General features: G+C 47.7%; 1 pseudogene; it reads right to left on the minus strand.

Annotated features, from left to right (window-relative positions):
- Window positions 1-163: 163 nt before the first annotated feature.
- LOC128827337 (IgGFc-binding protein-like) lies at window positions 164-21,887 on the minus strand (annotated as a pseudogene).
- Between the last annotated feature and the right edge of the window lie 108 nt (window positions 21,888-21,995).

A 21,995-nucleotide genomic window follows, 5' to 3' on the forward strand; every position in this document is an offset into this window, starting at 1 on the left:
GCCTCCACTCCCATTGAGCTCCTGCCCCAGTCTGTGCTCCTCCACTAGCCCTTGTGAGCCCCTGTCTGACCCCCCCCCACCCCAGCACCCCATGCTGTCTGTCTCCCCATAGCCCCTGTCTTCTGGCCTGGCCTGACAGGCACTGTGAAGCAGGCAGGCTCGTTCACCTCCCTAGCTGGCTGGGAGCGTCTGTGTTGTAGCACCACAGCGCCCTCTGCTGGGCAAAAGGCGGAAGTTCAGACATTATTTTCTGCTGGGAGATGCTGCTCTTCTTGCGCCACAGCGCCCTCTGGGGTGCAAAAGGTAGAACTGCAGCAACTTTTTGGCAGAAGCCTTTTTCTGTGCAAAATAAATAAAATTTAATTATGCACGCAGTAGTGCAGAATTCCACCAGGCGTAACACCCCGTGGAGCTGCTTACAATAGAACTGGGTGAAACTTTTCAGACAAAGCTTTTTTCAGTGAAAAATTCAGATTTGGCAACACTGGAATGTTTAAGAAATGTGTGTGGTTTCACTGAATTGTTCTTGTTGGGGGGGAAACCCAATAACATTCAGAACAAGTCTCAACATTTTGTGCTGACAATTTCTGTGACAAAGTGGAGGGGTTTCTTGGTTTTTCCTTGGTTTTTCAAATGGTTTGCATGAAGAGGGGCTCAGGACTGAAGAGAGAGAGAGAGAGCAGGTAGAGCCCACCTGGATGCAGGGCAGACTTGAATGTGTTGTGCAGACTTGAATGTGAGGGAAGCCAGGCCTGAGGGCCCTGAGAGTTTCCTGTGCTGTGTTCAGACACTCAATAAACCCTCCTGTGTTACTCTGGCTGAGAGTCTCTCCGGTCTAGAGAACAGGGTGGCATTATTCCCTCTGGGAGTGGAGGCCCCGAGCGTCCAGAGCAAGTGGACTCCCGGAGGGGGCCCACGGTGAGAAATAGGTGTGCTATGGCTCAGAGAAGTGCGGTTCCAAGAGGTGGAGGGGCTTAACCCCTGTGAGAGAGTGGCCCCCGGAGAAGGACCGTCACACTGAAGGGGGTTCCCCTGAGGGACCGTACGGGGCCAAGAGTGGGCACGACCTATGAGTCCGTGACAATTTCTAAATGAAACATTTTTGATTTTTGAAGTTAAAATGACATTTTGTTTCAAAACATTCTTCAAACACAGATATTTAAAAAAAATCAGAAATGGAAAGAAATGCTCAAAATCAAAATGATTTATTTCTCCGAATTGCCAGCAAACTGAAACATTCATTATTCACACTGCTCTAGTTTACAGGCACTAGTCCAGACACCTTTTAGATTCATAGCTTTCAAGGATAGAAGACATCATTGTGATCATATAGTCTGACCTCCTCTTTAACACAGCCCAGAGATCTTCCCCAAAATAATTCCTGGAGCAGATCTGTTAGAAAAACATCCAATCTTGATTTAAAAATTGCCAGTGATGGAAAATTCACTGTAACCCTTGATAAATTGTTCCAATGGCTAATTACTCTCACTGTTAAAACTTTACACCTTATTTCCAGTATAAAATTGTCTAGCTTCAACTTCCTGGTATTGGATTGTGTTGGACCTTTCTCTGCTAGATCGAAGAGCCCATTATATTAAATATTTGTTCCCCATGTAGGTACTTATAGACTGGGATCAAATCACCCTTTAATCTTCTCTGTTCTACTAAATAGATAGCTGCTGGAGTCTCTCATTATAAAAGCGTGTTTTCTATTCCTTTCATTCTTGTATCTCTCTTCTGAACATCTCTAGAATTTATCAACATCTTTTCTGAACTGTAGACACCAGAACTGAAGACAGTATTCCAGCTGTGGTTCCATCAGTGCCAAATAAAGAGGTAAAATAATCTCTTAACCTTCTCTTTGATGAAGATTGAGCTCCTTAAGTCTTGCTCTATTGGCCCTGTTCTTCAGGCATCCTTGTAGCTCTTTGGTGAAGCCTCTCCAACTCTGCCCCCAATGATGTAGCCAGCTTGTTAACTCCTGCACATCTGTTATCTCCTCCCCTCCCCCCAAGGCCAATGTAGCACCCAAGTTTATTGATTTACACAGACATAGCAGCTATCATGGGGAATACAAATGAAGACATTCCATTTGAGAAACAGACTTTTCTACCACTCGGGCTGAACTTCATCAGGACTCATGAGTTTCACTAGCAGAATGCATTATTATTATTATTATTATTATTATTATTTCTATTACCTCTTTGTGTTGTGGTCGCATCTGGGAGCCCCTGTCATGGACCATTGTGCTAGGCACTGTACAGACATGGAACAAAAAGTCTGTCTTGTTCTCTTCCACTGAGTCAAATTAAATTAAGATAGAAAGAAACAGGCTGTGATAATAAAATCACTGGATGAAGTTTGCAAAAATGAGTTTATTGCTTCACAATCATATCCGCAGGTTTATTTGTTTTTATTGACAATCAGAACAAAGTCTTTTTCTCATTAAATACCCTAGAGGACACAGAAAGTCACGAGGGCTACAGTTATGCACCACGAGCAATTCCTAGTTAAGATAGCAATGGAATTCACTCCAGGGAGGGAAGATGCTTCAGCAGCCAGGGTTTTGTTTAGATGTCACTAGAAGACAAAAACAGGAGAGGAGTTAGTCAGCCTCCTTCGGGACTGAGAAGATGTCTCAGTAAGATTCCTTTGCAATTAATTCATAGATTTTAAGGCCAGAAGGGACCATTAGGTCATCGAGTCAGCACAGGCCAGGGAATTTCCTGCAGTATGGAAAGAACTACACTAGGCTGCAATGTAAGGGGATGCTTTCACGATCAGTAGCTTGTGGCTGGACTGCAGAGTATCTTTTAGATGGCCAGTCTGTCGAGATATAAAGACTAGCAAGCGATGGAGAATCTACCTCTCCTATAAGAAATCTCCTCCCCATGGAGGTACCTATAGGCCATCATAGAAAGATCAGAGGAAAGGGCAGCATCTGCAGAGTCACTCACCACCCGGAGAAGTCTCTGGCCTTCCAGGCATCGATGACCTCAGTGATGTTCCCCATGACCCCCCCGCTGGGCAGTCGCAGGTCGTCAGAAACGTCCCCTTTGAAGTTCCCGCAGGGTGCGCACGCAGGCTCTCGCTGACCCTCACCATCACCTCCTCACTGGGGCTGAACAGAACCTTCATCCCTGAGGCCTGACCCATGGCCACGCTGCCCTGAGGCTTGCGCACAGACACAGCATCGGAGATCTTCGCCAGGAGCGGCACTGGGCGCCCATTCACCTGGAACACACAAACTTAGATCAGAGGAGAACTGGAAAATGTGGGGGTAAATGGCAGGGACTGAGCTACAGTCCATAGGCCCCATTATGTGGCAACAAGATCTAGAGTCTTTGGGCCACATTATATGGCAATAGACTAAGATTGAGAGGTGCAGAAAACACTATGACTGACGGAGGAGCCAATCAATAAACAGTGCTCTGGAGAGCAAATTGTTCCATTTCTCTCAATACCCAATGAAGGTACAGTAATTTGCATAGGCAACTTGATTGGCAAACGCCCCTCCTGCCTTCAGTGTTATTGACCTGTGAGCAATCGTGTCTCTTAGTGGGAAAAGTCAAGAACTCTGGCGACTTTATGCAAATGATTTAATTCCCTCATTTGAATATTTGGTGAATTCGCTTATTTGAATAAATGACCGCAGCCAATCAAGAGGAAGACAAGGTGGGTGAGGTGATATTTTTTATTGCACCAACTACTCTTGGTGGAAGGGACAAGCTTTCAAACTACACAGAGTTCTTCTTCACGAGGGTGTAGCTTGCAAGCTTGTTCCTTCCACCAACAGATGTTGGTCCAATACAAATTATCACCTCATCCACCTTGTCTCTCTAATGTCCTGGGACTGACACACCTACAACAACACTGCAAACAGCTGTTCAGGTTACCGAGTTCCAAATGTGACACCATGATACTGCCTCTGATTCCTCCCTCAATCCCCTGGGGGCAATCTCGCTCCCTCAATGGAGAGGGTCCCCCAGGATGGGGTGGTCTTTCCCCCAATGGCCAGGTCCCCCAGTGAAAGGAGGAATCTCTCCCAGGGACCCTACTGGGTCACAGAGACCCTTCCTAAAACAGTTCCCTGCTGTCACAGGCCCAAGGACTCCCCCTCTCAGGGAGTCCCCTGGGAAGGCAGGTCAGCATTGAATTGTATATTGCTAACGCTGTTGCAAGCCTCACAAAGTATTTTGGGGAGGGTCAAAGGTATGTGAGTTAGGGTTACCATTCGTCCGGATTCCCCCGGACATGTCGGGCTTTTTAAGCTAAAAATAGCATCCGGGGGGAATTTGTAAATGTCCGGACTTCCCCCCGCCCCATGAAGAGCACGTGCGGCTAACAGTGCTGCCAGCTGGACAGTGCCACTTACATGGGCTCCGACACTCAGCCCGAGAGAGCTCCTCCTCCTCCTCCCTCCCTCCCTCCCTGCATCGCAGATCGGCTCCGGCAGTTTGGAGCTCCTCCCCCGCTGCTGCCCAGCGGCTCAGGCAGTTCCTGAGCAAGTTCACCAGACATTAGGTGAAGAAAGGCAAACAACAAGGGGCGCAGGGGGTCGGAGAAGGGGCAGGGAGGTTTTGGAAGGGGCAGTCAAGAGACGGGGGGGGTCGGGAGTTCGGGGGGGGCTTTCTGGGGGTGTGGATAAGGTTTTGGGCAGCCAGGGTACAGGTAGGGGGTAGGGTCCTGCGGGGCATTTGGGGGGGGGGTCTTAGGAGGGGGCAGTTAGGGGACAAGGAACAGGGAGGCTTAGGTGGGGGGTGGGGTTCTGGGGGGCAGTTAGGAGCAGGGGTCCCAGGAGGGGGCAGTCAGGGGACAAGGGGGGGGTTGGGAGTTCTGTGGGGGGCTGTCAGGGGGCAGGAGTGGGGAGAGGGATCGGAGCAGTCAGGGGACAGGGAGCAGAGGGGTTTAGATGGGTTGGGAGTTCTGGGGGGGCTGTCAGGGGGCAGGAGTGTGGAGAGGGATCGGAGCAGTCAGGGGACAGGGAGCAGAGGGGTTTAGATGGGTCGGGAGTTCTGGGGGGGGGGCTGTCAGGGGGTGGGGAGTGGTTGGATGGGGCGTGGGAGTCCCTGGTGTCTGTCTGGGGGTGGGGGTGTGGATAAGGGTTGGGGCAATCAGGGTACAGGTAGGGGGTAGAGTCCTAGGGGGCCAGTTAGGATGGGGGGAGGGTCTCAGGAGGGGGCAGTCAGGGGACAAGGAGCAAGAAGGCTTAGGTAGGGGGTGGAGTCCTGGGGGGCAGTTAGGGGCAGGGGTCCCAGGAGGGGGCAGTCAGGGGACAAGGAGTGGGGGGAGGGTTGGGGGTTCTGAGGGGGGAAGTGGGAGGGGCAGGGGCGGGGCTAGTGCAGGGTGGGGCGGGGTTAGGGCAGGACAGGGGCGGGGCTCCTCCCGTCCTCTTTTTTGCTTGCTGGATTATGGTAACCCTATGTGAGTGGGGAGTGGAAGTTTCCTTTGCAAGTACAAGAGGCCGGGGGTGGGGGGGAAGACAGCAAAAAACGGGTTAATTCAACATTTCAGCTCAGTCGGAAGATAAGACGTTGGTCCCAGCTGCCCAAGAACACTGCTCACAGTCAAAATTTGGCGGAGAGCCAAAAAAGACGGGGGCTTAAATGTGCCTGAGCAGCCGTAAAAAAAAAAAAAAAATCCAACTATACAGATCTGCAATACAGCAAGGCCAGCAAAAAAAAAAACAAAAAACAAAGTCCAGGGCCGCGGAAATTAAAAACACAGACAAAACAACAAGCGAAGGGGCTGAGCTTTGCGTCCCGGGAGCCAGGCTGTTTTAAAAAAGCTAAAAAAACTACAAAAAGTTAGTATGGACTAGCACAAAGGCACCAGAAGCAAAGGTCCCCAAATGAAGCACACCCCCCTTTATTAATAAAGCTTTAAAATTTAAACACTTGGTGTGTTTCGTCATCTCCTCCCTTAGCAATCCTGTGGCATCAGCCTAATCACCTGACGTCCCAAACAAATTGGTAACATAGATCTGTCACACTGCCTCTCCTCCAACATCAGAGGTGGGACACAGCAGGGGTGAGGGGGGCTGGGAGTCAGGACTCCTGGATTGCATCCCCAGCTCTGGGAGGGAAGTGGGCTCTAGTGGGTTAGAACAGGGGGAAGTCAGAATTCCTGGGTTCTAATTCAGTCTTTGCTACTGAATAATTGTTCATCCATAACTCAGGTCATCCCCCACAGCCTGTACACCACGTCCTGTCAACACCGGTGGTTCATGAAACTGAATGAATTGATCTTTGAAATGCCCACATCGGCCTCACTTATGGATCAACATCACTGTAATTTCTAGTCTTTTCATCATTTTGGTGGCAGCTGAATGAGCTTCCTGACCCTTTGCCTCAGGCTGTTCTAACGTGGCCCCCTCTTACCCAGGTCTCCTTGTTCCTTTTCACAGCTATGAAAGCAACTCGGAAGAAAATGTAGGCGGTCATCCTACCCATTGCTGCCCTGTCGCCGCATGCCCTGACATCCACCACCACCCTAAACCAGGAGGGGGCGCTGTTGTTGCAGAGAGAGGACAGCTCGTAAGCTCCACTGTGGAGATCTCCTCCAGAGGCGCAATCGAAGGAGGTGAGCTGGGCTCCGGGGAGCAGTGTGCACCGGCCTTCCCGCCTCATGCAGCCGCGCACCGTGTCCTGGAGCGCACAGATCTCTTTGTCGGGGCAGCTGTGTGGCTCGCAGACAAGCCCGCCTGAGGCCTGGCAGGTGCGCTTCTCGGAGCAAGTGCCGGAGATGATGCAGGGAAATTCCCAAATGATTTTGTTACAGGAAAGCAGGATGAGTTCTGCAGAAAAGGACCTGGGGATTACAGTGGATGAGAAGCTGGATATGAGTCAGCAGTGTGCTCTTGTTGCCAAGAAGGCCAACGGCATATTGGGCTGTATTAGTAGGAGCATTACCAGCAGATCGAGGGGCATGATTATTCCCCTCTATTCGGCACTGGTGAGGCCACATCTGGAGTACTGTGTCCAGTTTTGGTCGCCCCAATACAGAAAAGATGTGAACAAATCGGAGACAGTCCAGCTGAGGGCAACGAAAATGATTAGGGGGCTGAGGCACATGACTTACAAGGAGAGGCTGAGGGAACTGTGGTTATTTAGTCTGCAGAAGAGAAGAGTGAGGGGGGATTTGATAGCAGCCTTCAACTACCTGAAGGGGGGTTCCAAAGAGGCTGGAGCTTGGCTGTTCTCAGTGGTGGCAGATGACAGAACGAGAAGCAACGGTCTCAAGTTGCAGTGGGGGAGGTCTAGGTTGGCTATTAGGAAACACTATTTCACTAGGAGGGTGGTGAAGCACTGGAATGGGTTACCAAGGGAGGTGGTGGAATCTTCTTCCTTAGAGGCTTTTAAGGTCAGGCTTGACAAAGCTCTGGCTGGGATGATTTAGTTGGTGTTGGTCCTGCTTTGAGCAGGGGGTTGGACTAGATACCTCCTGAGGTCCCTTACAACCCTGATATTCTATGATTCTATTCTATGAGAAAAGTCCCAAGAGGGGGGGAGGGATAGCTCAGTGGTTTGAGCATTGGCCTGCTAAACCCAGGGTTGTGAGTTCAATCCTTGAGGGGGCCACTTGGGGATCTGGGGCAAAATCAGTACTTGGTCCTGCTAGTGAAGGCAGGGGGCTGGACTCAATGACCTTTCAAGGTCCCTTCCAGTTCTAGGAGATGGGATATCTCCAATTTAGTTGTGTAGTTGTGTTGATGGGATCAACTCAAAGCTCTCTGTGATTATTTAAATTACAGTAGCCTGACGAGGTCAGGATCCCATTGCGCTGGGTGCTGTACATATGAATAGTGAGAGACAGTCCCTGCCCCAAAAGGTATGTCTTTACTGCAGAGTTATCTTGGGAGATCTTTCTTTCTCTGGGCTAGCCTAGACCAGGTGTGAGCAGCCACACTGCAAAACCCTACCCAAATTACTCTGTGCCCCCTGGTGCTGAGTTCCACTGTGTGTGCCGCTAGGACCTCTGGGGGCATATCCCATGGTGCTTTGTGCTGCAATAAGCTGAGCAGCTCTAGGTCTGCCGAATGTGGGAATTTGGGTAATATTTTATGCGGTCTATGTGTGCCTCAGTTTCCCTCCATGCTTTGTACTGCTGTACACTGAGTGTAAAGGGAAGGGGTGAGGTGTTGGACTCACATAGCCACCCTGTTGGATGCCAGAGTCATTAACAAATGGAATAAATTCTAGGCATGTGAATGGAGGGTCTGGAAGAGACAATGGAAACCCCAAAGGCCGGGACATTCACCTACACTGACCAACTACCAAGAGGCAGGAATTTAGCTGCAAGGAAGCAGAGCAAAGGCCCTGAGCTGGAGAATGAAGGGGAAAGGTGCCAGGTGGCTGGGGGAAGAGCTTAGCTCACAGGGGCTCTCTCCTGGGATGGAGACAAAGGGACAGAGACAAAGAGAGGAAGTGACATGGTTCCTCCGGCAGCATGGCTCAAGGAAGCCCAGGCATTAGCCAGTCTGAACTCTGCCGTGACCTTTGCTTCTCTGCGCTAACCCAAGGCCTTTCAGATGCTGTAGCCAGGGCACTAACAAGCTGTTACCTTGAAAAGGGCACCTGGTGTCGCTGCAAATTCTCACTGAGGGCTTTGCACCCTGAAGAGGTGGGAACAAAAGTCCCACAGGAGTCCAGCTTGGCTGGACTCGCTGCAGGAAGCCATGGAGAGACAAGGGATCACTGGTGCCCCTGTTGAGTTGTGTGGGTCCTTGGGGTCCGGCACACTAAAGGAGTCACCCCAAGGGACTATTACAGGGGGGTACATGGACCAGCCCCTGTGAATCCATGACATGGGAATTCTTCCCCAGTGAATTGTAGGAGAAGGCGTCTGTCCTTCTGGGCACAGGAGGGCTATCAGTGGTTTAGCCTGTGTCCTCATGGCAAAGTGGCTGTTACCAGTCTGAGTGTAAACAGCACCCAGGGTCCAACCCCCATCCTCACTCCCACTCACCGGTTAGGCCAGCCAGCCTCGGCTGAAAGAACCACTGAACTCCAAGTGAGAAAATCAGAATGTCATAGTGGGTTAGACCAATGTCCATCTAGCCCAATATCCTGTCTCTGGCAGTGACCAGTGCCAAATGCTTGAGGTAGAATGAACAGAACAGGGCAATTAGTATGTGATCCATCCCCTGTCCTCCACTTCCAGTTATAGTTTTGGCCTTCACAACATCCCCTGGCAATGACTTCCACAGGTTGAATGTGTGTTGTATGAAGTGCTTCCTTTTGTTTGTTTTAAACCTGCTGCCTATTAATTTCATCAGGTGACCCCTGGTCCTTGTGTTACGTGAAGGGGTAAATAACACTTCCCTAGTCACTTTCTCCATACCACTCAGGATTGTATAGTTCTCTATCACATCCCCCCTTAGCTGTCTCTTTTCTAAAATGAACAGTCTCAGTCTTTTTCATCTTTGTGTAGAAGCTGTTCCATCCCCCTAACCATTTTTGTTGCCCTTAACTGCACCTTTTTCAATGCTAATGTCTTTTTTGAGATGGGGTGACCAGAACTGCCCGCAGTACTCCAGGTGTGGGTGTACCAGGCCTTTATATAGTGGCATAATGATATTTTCTGTCTTACTATCAATCCCTTTCGTAATGGCCCCTAACATTCTGTTCACTTTTCTGAGAAGTTTGTGTGGATGGGGTGAGGGGAAGGGACAACATTCAGGGAAGAGCCTGAGTTTACTCTGCAGTGAAGACATCCACCAAGGGACCAAACCTCAACTGGAGAGCAGAGAAACCCAAAGAGCTTACAAGGAGGAGAGGGGAAACTGAGGCCAAAGAGGTGACGTGATTTCTCCTAGGTTATTGCAGAGCAAGGAACTGAACCCAAGTTTTTTAATTCCAGTGCTCCAATTACCCTGCAACTGTTGCCTTTAATAAGAAATGGGCAATAATATTAACAAAACCACCCAGCTCTTCTAGAGCGATTTGATTCAGTGTACCACAAAGTGCTTTACAAAGGAGATCAGTATCATTCTAAGATGGGGAAACTGAGGCATAAAGCGTGGTAGTGTCTTGCTCAAGTTCACTCAGCAGGCTAACACTCTTCCTTTACCCGTGATTTCAACAGAGACAAAGGGACATGACTCAATTAAGGCCGTAAATCAGACAAAAGTTGCCAACCATAGAAGGAGGTAGGTTCTGGAATAGCCACCCACCAGGAGGAATGGGAGCAGGCAACCTGACTAGGTTGAAGATGGACCATGATAAGTTTTTGAACTTCCTAGGAAAGGACTTGTCCCATGCCCCATCCTCCAAGACAGCCACTTATGCTAACTGGGGTCAGGATTAGACCTGCAGCCTCCTAGAGGGGAAAGGCAATATGTCCCATTCCCTACTCCCTAAGCCAGCCAGTGTCCCGCACTGGGCCAGATCAGAGCTGGCGCCCTCTAGTGGGGAAAGGCTCCATATCCCATTTTCCATCCAATCCCATGGTTTTCCTGTGATGAATCCCTAGTGCATGGCATAGTTTCATTTCCATGTGCAAGGATCACACAGAGCAGGTGTTTGGATGCTCAACTAACCAAGTGCCACTGACTGCAGCGGAAGTCACATGGGTGACTGAAGGCAGGACCTAGCTGTAGGTTTTATGTGTCGCTGTACTGAAGGGCACAGACACACAGTCACTGTAACTCCCCGTGGGAAGCTGGGACAATCCCACACCTACAAGGGCATCCGATGCCAAATGACAGCATCAAGGATGACAGACAACTCATATCCCAGCACCCACCTTGATGTAGCGTCCGTCACACACGCAGCCGCATCCTTCCGTGGGCGTGCACGTTTCCCCATTGAATGCGTAGCCGGCGCCGCACTGGCAGCCTTCAAAGCATTTTGCAGTGCATTGGGCAGGGGTGGACAAGCCAGCACATGTGAAATAACAAGATCTAGTGCACAGCTCGTAGTAGCTATTGGCCAGGCAGGTGAAAGCTGGAGAGACAGAAGTAAATGAATTAATTATAATTAGGGATGAAAAATTGATTCTACCATGGACATAGTTATTAGAGCTGTGCAAAAAACAGAGCTAAGCAAAATGTTTGGGTGAGACAGAATTTTTGCTGAAAAAGGCATTTTTCATTTGGGTCAAATTCAATGAATATCTTCAAATGGAAAAAGCATGTTTTTTTTTAAATAAATAGTTAACGTTTTTTGTTTTTTTTTCAACTTTTCATTTCAAAACAGAATTTTGTCTCCAAATTTGGCCAATTAAAAACAAAATCACACACACACAAACACACACACATACACACACACACACGTGAAAGCCATACCAAAATGGTGGCGTTGAAACGATAAACTTGGCCAAAAAATTGTTTCAAGTCAACCCAAAATGTTTTGGTCAATTCAAAATTATTCTTTTTCTTCAAGTTTTCCAGTTAAAAGAAAACATTAGAAAAAAATGGTTTCAGTTCCAGCCAACCCAGGTTTTTGAGAGGGATTGTTCAGGTCAGCCTCTGAACAAAAGAGTCTGTGAGTTGCTGCCCTGTGGTGATTGTTTGTTCTCTGGCTGAGCTGAAATCGAAACAGAAGGATTTTTATTTCATTTTCTTTTTCAGGGTACTTTTAACCTTTACAAAAATCAGAGTAAAATTCAAAAAGTCGTTTCAAATTTAAAAAAATCAGATTGTTTCAGTTTTTCCAGATTTTTTTTTTCAACCAAAAGACAGAAATTTGACAGAAATTCTCCAAATGTTTCAGTCAATCTAAATATGTATTTTTGGTGAAAAAAAGATTGATGTGAAAAATGTCGTTGTGATGTGATCGTTTATATTTTCTGGTTTAGATCTCATTTGACCACTAGTAGAGTCATTTTTCTGACTGCGCACTGGAGGCTGGGTTTATATACTGTCTGGTATGCTGTCCCCTCCCACCCCCAACGGCACAGCCCCTCTAGCCCAGTGATGGAGTACTGGGGCAAGCATTGACTCACATGGAGGCGTGCCTTCTGTTAAATCATCCACACGGCAGCACTTCCTAGCACTGCTCTGGGGCACTGGGGTCAGCCCTGACTCGAGAGGAGACTGTCTAGTACTGAGCCTATGTCTGCACTAGAGCAGCTACAGCGGCATAGCTACAGCGCTGCAGCTATACTCCATCCCACGCCCTGCAGCATGTAACCAACCAGCTACCGACCCCTCATAACTGGTTTAGCTTGGAGATCTGACAAGCAGAGAGATTGTGATACCACTTCACTAGCTGCAAATACAGCTGAAGATAAGAGCAGGCTGTAGATTGTTCTGTAGACTTACGGCAGAAGGAGCCTGTTCTCCAGGCACTGACTGTGCCTCCAGCTTCCTGGCATGTGGCCGTGTAGGCCGGGACACTCTGGCAGAGGATTTCTCTTGCTCCATTGGCAGCACACATGTCATAGAGACAATGGTTGAAATACTCAGTAGTACTGACCAGCGAGTGACAGTATTTAAAGGGTCCTGATGTCACTTTGATCAACCCACAGGAGCTATCGACCTGATACGGCGCTGTTTTAGCTGCATCACAGACTTGGCACCTCTCACCACAGCCATCGGTGCACATGGCACCATCAACAGCACCTTCCAGGAGGCCCCGAACTCATCCGCATTCTGGGCACTCTTCCCACTGGGCAGCAGGAAGCCATCGTTCTAGTCGCCGTTGAAGTTGCCGCACAAGCCGCACACGTGTCCCTTGTAGGAGCTGGGGATGGAGACTAGGACATAACAGGAGGTGTCGTAAAGGACTTTGAGGCCAGAGGCAGACTGGACAATGATGATGTTCCCCTCCTGGTTGATCCGAAGTTTCCCGTCGTTCATAGCCAGCGGGAGAGTGTAGAGCTCCCCGTCCACTTGTGCCAATGAGAGGGAAATTCCCCCTTCACTAGTGGGGACTTAGCAGCTGTGTCCTGGTTACTTTTACACACACACACACACACACACACACACACACACGTCACTCTAGGCTACAATGAGAATAATCTCAAACAGGGACTTACCGTGACTTTCCACTTCTTTCCCCTCTCCATGGTGATGACGTAACCATGAACGGAGACCACCACCATCCGTGCCACTGACACTTGGCCATTACTGTTGTGTTGTTGCAGTCTATATAATTTTATGAAAATATGAACTAGAATATGCTTCATGCAAAAGGTCTCTTGTAAAGTATCATTACAAAGCTTATAATCTACTGAGTGTGATCATCCTATTTGTATAAATGTACCAGTCTTGTATCTGAAACTAGAAATATGAAATATAACTCTGAGGGCCTCTTGTAATTATGCTAAGTGTGGGCCATTAATGGTTGTTTGGAATCTTGATGACTCCCATTAACCAGGACAATTGTCTGCAGATGGCTTTGTTTTACTTGTAAGTCTCCCTGTATACATGTATGCTGGCAAGTGGGTAATGAAGTCTTACCGTGACATGTGATCATGTCACCTGAACTGGAACCATCTTTAACCTGGTGCTTTTCCATTGACAAGGAGGGGGTGGGAACTCAGAGAGGGACAAAGGATTCCTAGCTTATGCACAAGATATATAAGTGAGTGGAACAGAACAAAGAGAGGAGCCATCATGAGGAATCCCCTAGCTACCACCTGAGCTGGAACAAAGGCTGTACCAAGGGAAAGGGTTGTGCCCAGACTAGGAAGGTGTCCAGTCTGTGAAAGAAATTTACTGAAACATCTCTCAGGGTGAGATTTTATCTGTACTCAATTGTATTACTGTATTAGGCTTAGATTTGCGTGTTTTATTTTATTTCACTTGGCAATTCACTTTGTTCTGTCTGTTACTACTTGGAACCACTTAAATCCAACTTTCTGTATTTAATAAAATCACTTTTTACTTATTAATTAACCCAGAGTATGTATTAATACCTGGGGCCGGGGGGCAAGCAGCTGTGCATATCTCTCTATCAGTGTTATACATGGCGAACAATTTATGAGTTTACCCTGTATAAGCCTTATACAGGGTAAAATGGATTTATTTAGGATTTAGACTCCATTGGGAGTTGGGCATCTGAGTGCTAAAGACAGGAACACTTCTGTAAACTGCTTTCAGTTAACTCTGCAGCTTTGTGGCACGTGGATCAGACCCTGGGTCTGGGTTGGAGCAGACAGGAGTGTCTGGCTCAGCAAGACAGGGTGCTGGAGTCCTGAGCTGGCAGGGAAGGCAGGGGCAGAAGTAGTCTTGGCACATCATTTGGCAGTTCCCAAGGGGGTTTCTGTGATCCATCCCATCACAACTGTAGCTCTCATTTTCTACCACCACAGAGAAGTTTGCCAGCCCAGCGTCACTACTACAGACTCTGGCCAAGCTGTAAGTGCAGTGCCCTGGAAATCAAAGGCCCGTCCGTCAAAGGTCAGATAGTGAGGGTCACCAGATGCTACACATTTGCCAAAGCCTGTGGCGTGGCAACCCAAGACTCCATTCTCCACCCTGCACTGCTCGTTGACTCCACAGGAGGCCTCCTGGCACTCGACGACCCCATTGTGTTTGCACCGGCACCGTTCCTGGCAGGAGGCGCTGGGGTAGAACTCCTCTCCCTTCCTGTAGTACCTGCCCTGGTGCACACAACCGCACTGCGTGACAGGGATGCACCAGTCTCTGCTCAGGAGGAACCCAGCGTCACAGAAACAACCTTCAGCACAGGGGGCATCACAGCCATCAGGCCCCTAAAGGCTGTGGCAGGTGGCAGGGCAGCCATTCCCACAGAGCTCGTAGTGGGAGTTACTGGGGCAGGTGGCACCTGCAGGAGAAGATCAGAGGGATCGTGCAGATGGGGGTGAGAGAAAGCTTCTTAAATTAAGGCACCACCAGAAGAGAAGGTGCAGGTATCACTTACAGTAGTGTTGTTCGGGGGAATTGGGAGCCAAAACTCCTGGGTTCTAGTCATGGTTCAGGGAGGGACGTGGGGTCTACTGGGTTAGAGCGGGGAGGGCTGGGAGCCAGGACTGCTGGGCTCTATCACTGGCTCTGGGGGGAAAGTGGCGTCTAGTGGTTAAAAGCAGGGGAGACTGGAACTCAGGACTCCTGGGTTCTAGTCCTTGCACTGAGCAGCCAAAGGGATCTAGCCAATCAGAGATGGAGGGCTTGCAATCAGGTTTCCTGGTTTGTACTGCCAGCTCTGGGAAGGGATTAGGATCTAGTTGCTTAGTCACAGAAGGGCTGGGAGTCAGGACTCTGGGGTTTTCTTTCTGACTCTTGGAGGGACGTTTGTCTAGTGATTAGAGCTGCAGACAAGGGGATGTGTTCCAAGTTGAAACCCAAATTCTGGAGTGGGCAGCTGAGTATGGTTTAGTGATGGAGGACTTCGATGGCCAGGGCTGCGTGGCGCTGCAGAGCTGTGGGTGCTTCAGGAAGTGGATATATTACACTTGGAGTTGCAGTTAGCAAAAGATGTTAAGAGTAACAAGAAGGGTTTCTTCAGGTATGTTAGCAACAAGAAGAAAATCAAGGAAAGTGTGGGCCCCTTACTGAATAAGGGAGGCAACCTAGTGACCGAGGATGTGGAAAAAGCTAATGTACTCAATGATTTTTTTGCCTCTGTCTTCACGCACAAGGTCAGCTCCCAGATTGCTGCACTGGGCAGTACAGCATGGGGAGAAGGTGACCAACCTTCTGTGGAGAAAGAAGTGGTTCAGGACTATTTAGAAAAACTGGACGTTCACAAGTCCATGGGGCCGGATGCGCTGCATTCGAGGGTGCTAAAGGAGTTGGCGGGTGAGATTGCAGAGCCATTAGCCATTATTTTTGAAAACTCATGGCGATCGGGGGAGGTCCCAGATGACTGGAAAAAGGCTAATGTAGTGCCCATCTTTAAAAAAGGGAAGAAGGAGGATCCGGGGAACTACAGGCCAGTCAGCCTCACCTCAGTCCCTGGAAAAATCATGGAGCAGGTCCTCAAGGAATCAATTATGAAACATTTAGAGGAGAGGAAAGTGATCAGGAACAGTCAGCATGGATTCACGAAGGGGAAGTCGTGCCTGACTAACCTAATTGCCTTCTATGATGAGATAACTGGCTCTGTGGATGAGGGGAAAGCAGTGGATGTGTTATTCCTTGACTTTAGCAAAGCTTTTGATATGGTCTCCCACAGTATTCTTGCCGCCAAGTTAAAGAAGTATGGGCTGGATGAATGAACTGTAAGGTGGATAGAAAGCTGGCTAGATCATCGGGCTCAACGGGTAGTGATCAATGGCTCCATGTCTAGTTGGCAGCCGGTTTCAAGCGGAGTGCCCCAACGGTCGGTCCTGGGGCCGGTTTTGTTTAATATCTTTATTAATGATCTGGAGGATGGTGTGGACTGCACTCTCAGCAAGTTTGCAGATGACACTAAACTAGGAGGCGTGGTAGATACACTAGAGGGTAGGGATCGGATACAGAGGGACCTAGACAAATTAGAGGATTCGGCCAAAAGAAACCTGATGAGGTTCAACAAGTACAAGTGCAGAGTCCTGCACTTAGGACGGAAGAATCCCATGCACTGCTACAGACTAGGGACCGAATGGCTAGGTAGCAGTTCTGCAGAAAAGGACCTAGGGGTCACAGTGGACGAGAAGCTGGATATGAATCAACAGTGCGCTCTTGTTGCCAAGAAGGCTAACGGCATTTTGGGCTGTATAAGTAGGGGCATTGCCAGAAGATCGAGGAACGTGATCGTTCCCCTTTATTCGACATTGGTGAGGCCTCATCTGGAATACTGTGTCCAGTTTTGGGCCCCACACTACAAGAAGGATGTGGAAAAATTGGAAAGAGTCCAGCGGAGGGCAACAAAAATGATTAGGGGTCTGAAGCACATGACTTATGAGGAGAGGCTGAGGGAACTGGGATTGTTTAGTCTCCAGAAGAGAAGAATGAGGGGGGATTTGATAGCAGCCTTCAACTACCTGAAGGGGGGTTCCAAAGAGGATGGAGCTCGGCTGTTCTCAGTGGTGGCAGACGACAGAACAAGGAGCAATGGTCTCAAGTTGCAGTGGGGGAGGTCCAGGTTGGATATCAGGAAAAACTATTTCACTAGGAGGGTGGTGAAACACTGGAATGCGTTACCTAGGGAGGTGGTGGAGGTTTTTAAGACCTTCCTTGGAGGTTTTTAAGACCCGGCTTGACAAAGCCCTGGCTGGGATGATTTAGCTGGGAATTGGTCCTGCTTTGAGCAGGGGGTTGGACTAGATGACCTCTTGAGGTCCCTTCCAACTCTGATATTCTATGATTCTATGATTCTATGATACAAGGTACCGCCCCCTGCTGGGTGTATTAACTCCTATAAGTTCACTTCCTCCTGCTCTCATCAGCCATGTTGGATCAGACTGTTGTCAATTGCCAATGGCAATACAGTAACTCCTCACTTAAAGTCATCCTGGTTAATGTTGTTTCATTGTTATGTTGCTGATCAATTAGGGAACATACTCGTTTCAAGTTGTACAATGCTCCCGTATAACCTTTGGCAGCTGCCTGCTTTGTCCACTGCTTGCAGGAAGAGCAGCTCGTTGCAGCTGGCTGGTGGAGGCTTGGAACCAAGGTGGACCGGCAGCCCCCTTATCAGCTCCCCGTTCCCCTAAGTTCCCTGTGTAGCAGCCGCCCAGCAGGCTACCAATTGCCGGCAGTTCAGCTGTCCCTCCCCCCACTGCCATGTGCTGCTCCTGCCCTCTGCCTTGGAGCTGCTCCTGGGAGCCTCCTGCTTGCTGTGCAGGGGAGGGGGGCTAATGTCAGTGTGTCTCCCTCCCCCCTACTCTTGCCCCCCACTTACTCCTTCTCCATATAGAGCAGGGTGGGGACAGGACAGGGCACAGGATGGAGAGAGCTTGCTAACCGCAGCTGCTGTCTCAACTTCCTGATTTTTGTACTTAGAGTGGGGTCAGCATACTTAGAGGGGCTATGCACATCTCTCTCTCTCTCTCTGTCTCTGTCTGCCACGCTGTCTCCCCCACTCTATTCATGCTGCCTTGTAGAGTATGAGGCTATGTTAACAACAATGTGTTAACCCTTGAGGGCTCAGCCAAATGCTAGTTAATCATTTAGCAGTAAGGTATTCCCCGGGAAATATCCCACCCTCTTCCACCCTTTAACTTCACCACTTCAACCAAGCTTCACAATCATCATTGCTGTGTACAGTATTAAATTGTTTGTTTAAAACTTATACTGTGTGTGTGTATGTATATATATATATATAATATAGTTTTTTGTCTGGTGAAAAAAATTTCCCTGGAACCTAACCCCCCTATTTACATTAATTCTTATGGGGAAATTGGATTCGTTTAACGTCGTTTTCTAAGTATAACATTATGGTGGAGAATTGCGAAAGGGGGAATATTGGCATATGTTGTGGTTATTGTGAAAACTGATATGCACACCGCCAGCTCTAGAAGACTTGGCACTTCTATTTTGCCAACCAGACAAACTCTGAAGGATATAGGAGTTTGTCCACCTCCTAGGTCTTGAAGGATATATATAGCCAGAGGTGAATCTTGGCGCTTGTATTTGGTTAACCAGACAAACTCTGAAGGATATAGGAGTTTGTCCACCTCCTAGGTCTTGAAGGATATATATAGCCAGAGGTGAATCTTGGCACTTGTATTTGGTTAACCAGACAAACTCTGAAGGATATAGGAGTTTGTCCACCTCCTGGCCTTGAAGGATATATATAGGTAGAGGTAAAATATACATGTAAAAATTACTATATGCAAATTACCTAACTGATAGAGGAAGGAGAGAACTGCCCATAATTGGCAGCACAAAGAAGCCACAGATAAAGGACGTATCTGGTCAGCAAACAAACTACCTGAAACCAAAAGACTCAAATTATGACCCTCCAGCGGAAGGTGGAAGGAGTCAAAACTAAGAATAAGAAGGGAACAGGTTAACCCTAAATAGAAAACTGCAGTATGCAGTGGTGAAATCTGAAGACAAATACAAAAGTTTTCAGCTTATATGCATGACACCCCTACCTTTTAATTCACCAAAACCCCAAGGATATAATTTATGGTATAACAAGATACTTTTAATAGATTTGATGTTAATATTAAACATTGGGATAAATGTAATGTTAATAAGTATCCCTGTAACAATGCATAGTGTGTATGATTTTGAAAAAGGAAAACCTTTAAGGTCATATGGTAATGTTGCTTCTCAGCTATTACCTGTGAATAAATGTAAAGATTAGCACAGCAGAAAAACCATTATAAACTTGGTCTTCTGTAGAAGAAGGGAAACTGAGGTACACCACCTCCTGAATTTAATGACTGAACAGTGGGATAATTTCCCCTAAACCCTTAAAAGATAAAAGCCATTGAAACCTGGCCTGCCTATAGAACAAAAACACAGGAAAATAGGGGGGTAATTCTTCTGTTTTGCCTGAAATCAGCAAGGCTATTTGTAAAAGAAAGGGATATTTTAAGCAATCATCTGCCACCCCAAAAGGGGTAGAAACATGTTGTTTTTGTCTTTCAGAAAATCAGAAAAAGCTGGTACCAGCTGAAGAGCCACCCAGAATACCATGGATCTACTGTCGTTTATGTTTTGTCTTGTGGTGTTTGTCTTGTTGCTAGCATTGTTATGTATTGAAAACTACTGCATTAAAAGCATTTTAACTATATTTTCAGAAGCCAATGTTGCAGAAGGGTAGAGGTCAAGGAATACCAGTCTGTTAACAGGGAAACATCCTCAGGTAGCAGACACAATATTAGGAGGGATTGGTTTTGGAGTAGGAATTATGAATACTGAACCTGGAGATAATTAAGAATAAATTAAGCTCTCCGTCCCAGCTACAGGACAGCCTGATACAGAAACAAATACATGCTAATGTGGATCTAGTCCAAATAAGTCTGGGTAATTTGAAAGCTAGATGGAATATGTGGCTCAATGCTATCACCTGGCTGCTATATAAGAAACAGATGGAAATTGAAAACCATACTGCTATAGCCATGGGATGTAGTGAAATGCAGATACTTGCTTTGTCCACCTTTTGTGTAATATCGGGAAACACTAAGGTTTTAATACACTTGCTAAAGCAAAGAAAAAGATCATTGTTTGATACTTATCAATATGAATGGATGCAGTATGTTTCTAGCATGGTAAGGCCAGACCTTTTAATTGGAGAAATTGTTAGTAAAATTGCACCCCAACAGTCTCTGGAAGCAAGGATATGTAAAGTTAGTCCACTCCCCATATTGCACATGGGATCTTTCTTGCTACCCCGGATCTCAACCCAGTGGGCTGGGGAGGGAGGGAAGCTATTGGACACCAGAGGTTGAACCAAATGGACTCCTCAAAAGTGGGTATGTTTGTCCTTACCTATTGCCCCAGAGCCCTGTACCAAAGATATATCGCTGGGATCGTGTATGTGGGATAAATTGGATAATGAGACCAAGGTACTGTATAATGGGCAATGTGTATGAGTGAATTCTTGGGAAGAGGTGTTTTGGGAGATGAATGTAAATGCAATGTAAGTACTGTATTTACCAATAATCACACTTACTATCTAGCACAGCCAGAAAAATTTCATCTTACTGTGAGCATGAATGGCTCCTCTGGGAGGGGAAGGGGAGGGAGCGGCTGCGTTGGTTGGTGCTGTTAGGGAGTAGCTCCTGTTGGGGAGGGGGTTGCATCGGTTAGAGCCATAAGGGAGCAGCTCCTGCGGGGGGGGGGGGGGGAGCCAGATTAGATTAGATTAGAGAAAGGGAGAGACTCAATACATTGTTAGGAGGATGGATTAGAGGATAGGGAGATTAAACAGATTTAATAGATGGGTAGATCGATTAGATAGATTGGGTGATTAAATAGATTCAGTGGAGGATACGTGGCTAAAATGGATGGAGAGATTAAATGGATGTAATAGATAGGTTTGTATTGGCAATTGTAATCAGTCACCCTGAATTAAAAACGGTGGGATTTTTTTATGACTAAAAAAATTTCCCAAATTGAAAATTTTTTGGTTTTGGAATCAATAAAATTTCATTTTCAAAAACTATTTAACCTGCAAATGGGAAACTGAAATATATTTTTAAAATGTTTTTTAAAAAGGAAAATTAAAAACTAACAAAATGAAAATGAAATCAAATTTCACCATTTGGGGTTTGTTTTCAACCAGCTTTACCTGTAAAGTTCTTTAGAGGGGCGGGGTTCTGCAGGGCTACTTCCAAGACTGCGTGTACGACTATTGCTTCTTCAAAGGCCAACAAGCTGTGATATGCCAGCTTATCACCAGCTATACTGCAGCCTGCCAGGCCACCGGGGTGACTATATCTGCCTGGAGGACCAACTCCTTCTGCAGTAAGTGGAAGCAGCTTGGGACCGCCTTCTGGGATGAAAGTTAATGTACGAGGGAAAGAAAACAGGGTCTTTGCTCAAGGGAAAGACAAGTTGGTTGGTGTTCAGGGAAGGGGATATGAGATGTTTCTCCCCTAGGGGGTGCAGGCTTTGATCCAGCCCCAGGATAGGGGGACTGGCCAGGTCAGGGTGGGCATGGGAGATTATATGGGGCTTTTCCCCTCTAGGGGGCACCAGCTCTGATCTGATCCCAAGACAGGGAAACTGACTGGCTCAGGGGCAGAGAATTGGAATTCAGGGCCTGTCCCCTGGAGGGTGCAAATTCCAATCCAGGCCCTGCCTAGGGGTAGAAGTTGACTCAGTGTGGGTTGTTCAGGGATATGGGGCCTGTATTTCATGAGTGTGTGGATCTCATGCAGGTCCTTATTGTACAAATGAGCCTGTCACAGAGCTCATGCTAATATCTGGAGTTGCCAGTGTCAGAAGAGGCCAAGAGCTGAAGGGGCCATGGAGATTGAACTCTCCTCTGACAAGGGGTCCTGCAACAACATACTGGCAAGGCACAGTATGAAGGAAGCTTGCCTGGCAGCTTCCCATACTGCACCCAACAGACTCCATTCTCCAGGGCTGTCATCAGGCTCCCTTCTCCAGCCCTTACATCGTTACATAGTTCAGAATCCATCTAGTTTTCTTTTATGGGACGCTACCGTCTTGTTGTTTCAATGACAGGTCTCTGCTGTCC

This window comes from Malaclemys terrapin, chromosome 21 (assembly GCF_027887155.1).
Source record: "Malaclemys terrapin pileata isolate rMalTer1 chromosome 21, rMalTer1.hap1, whole genome shotgun sequence".
Lineage (NCBI taxonomy): Eukaryota > Metazoa > Chordata > Testudines > Emydidae > Malaclemys > Malaclemys terrapin.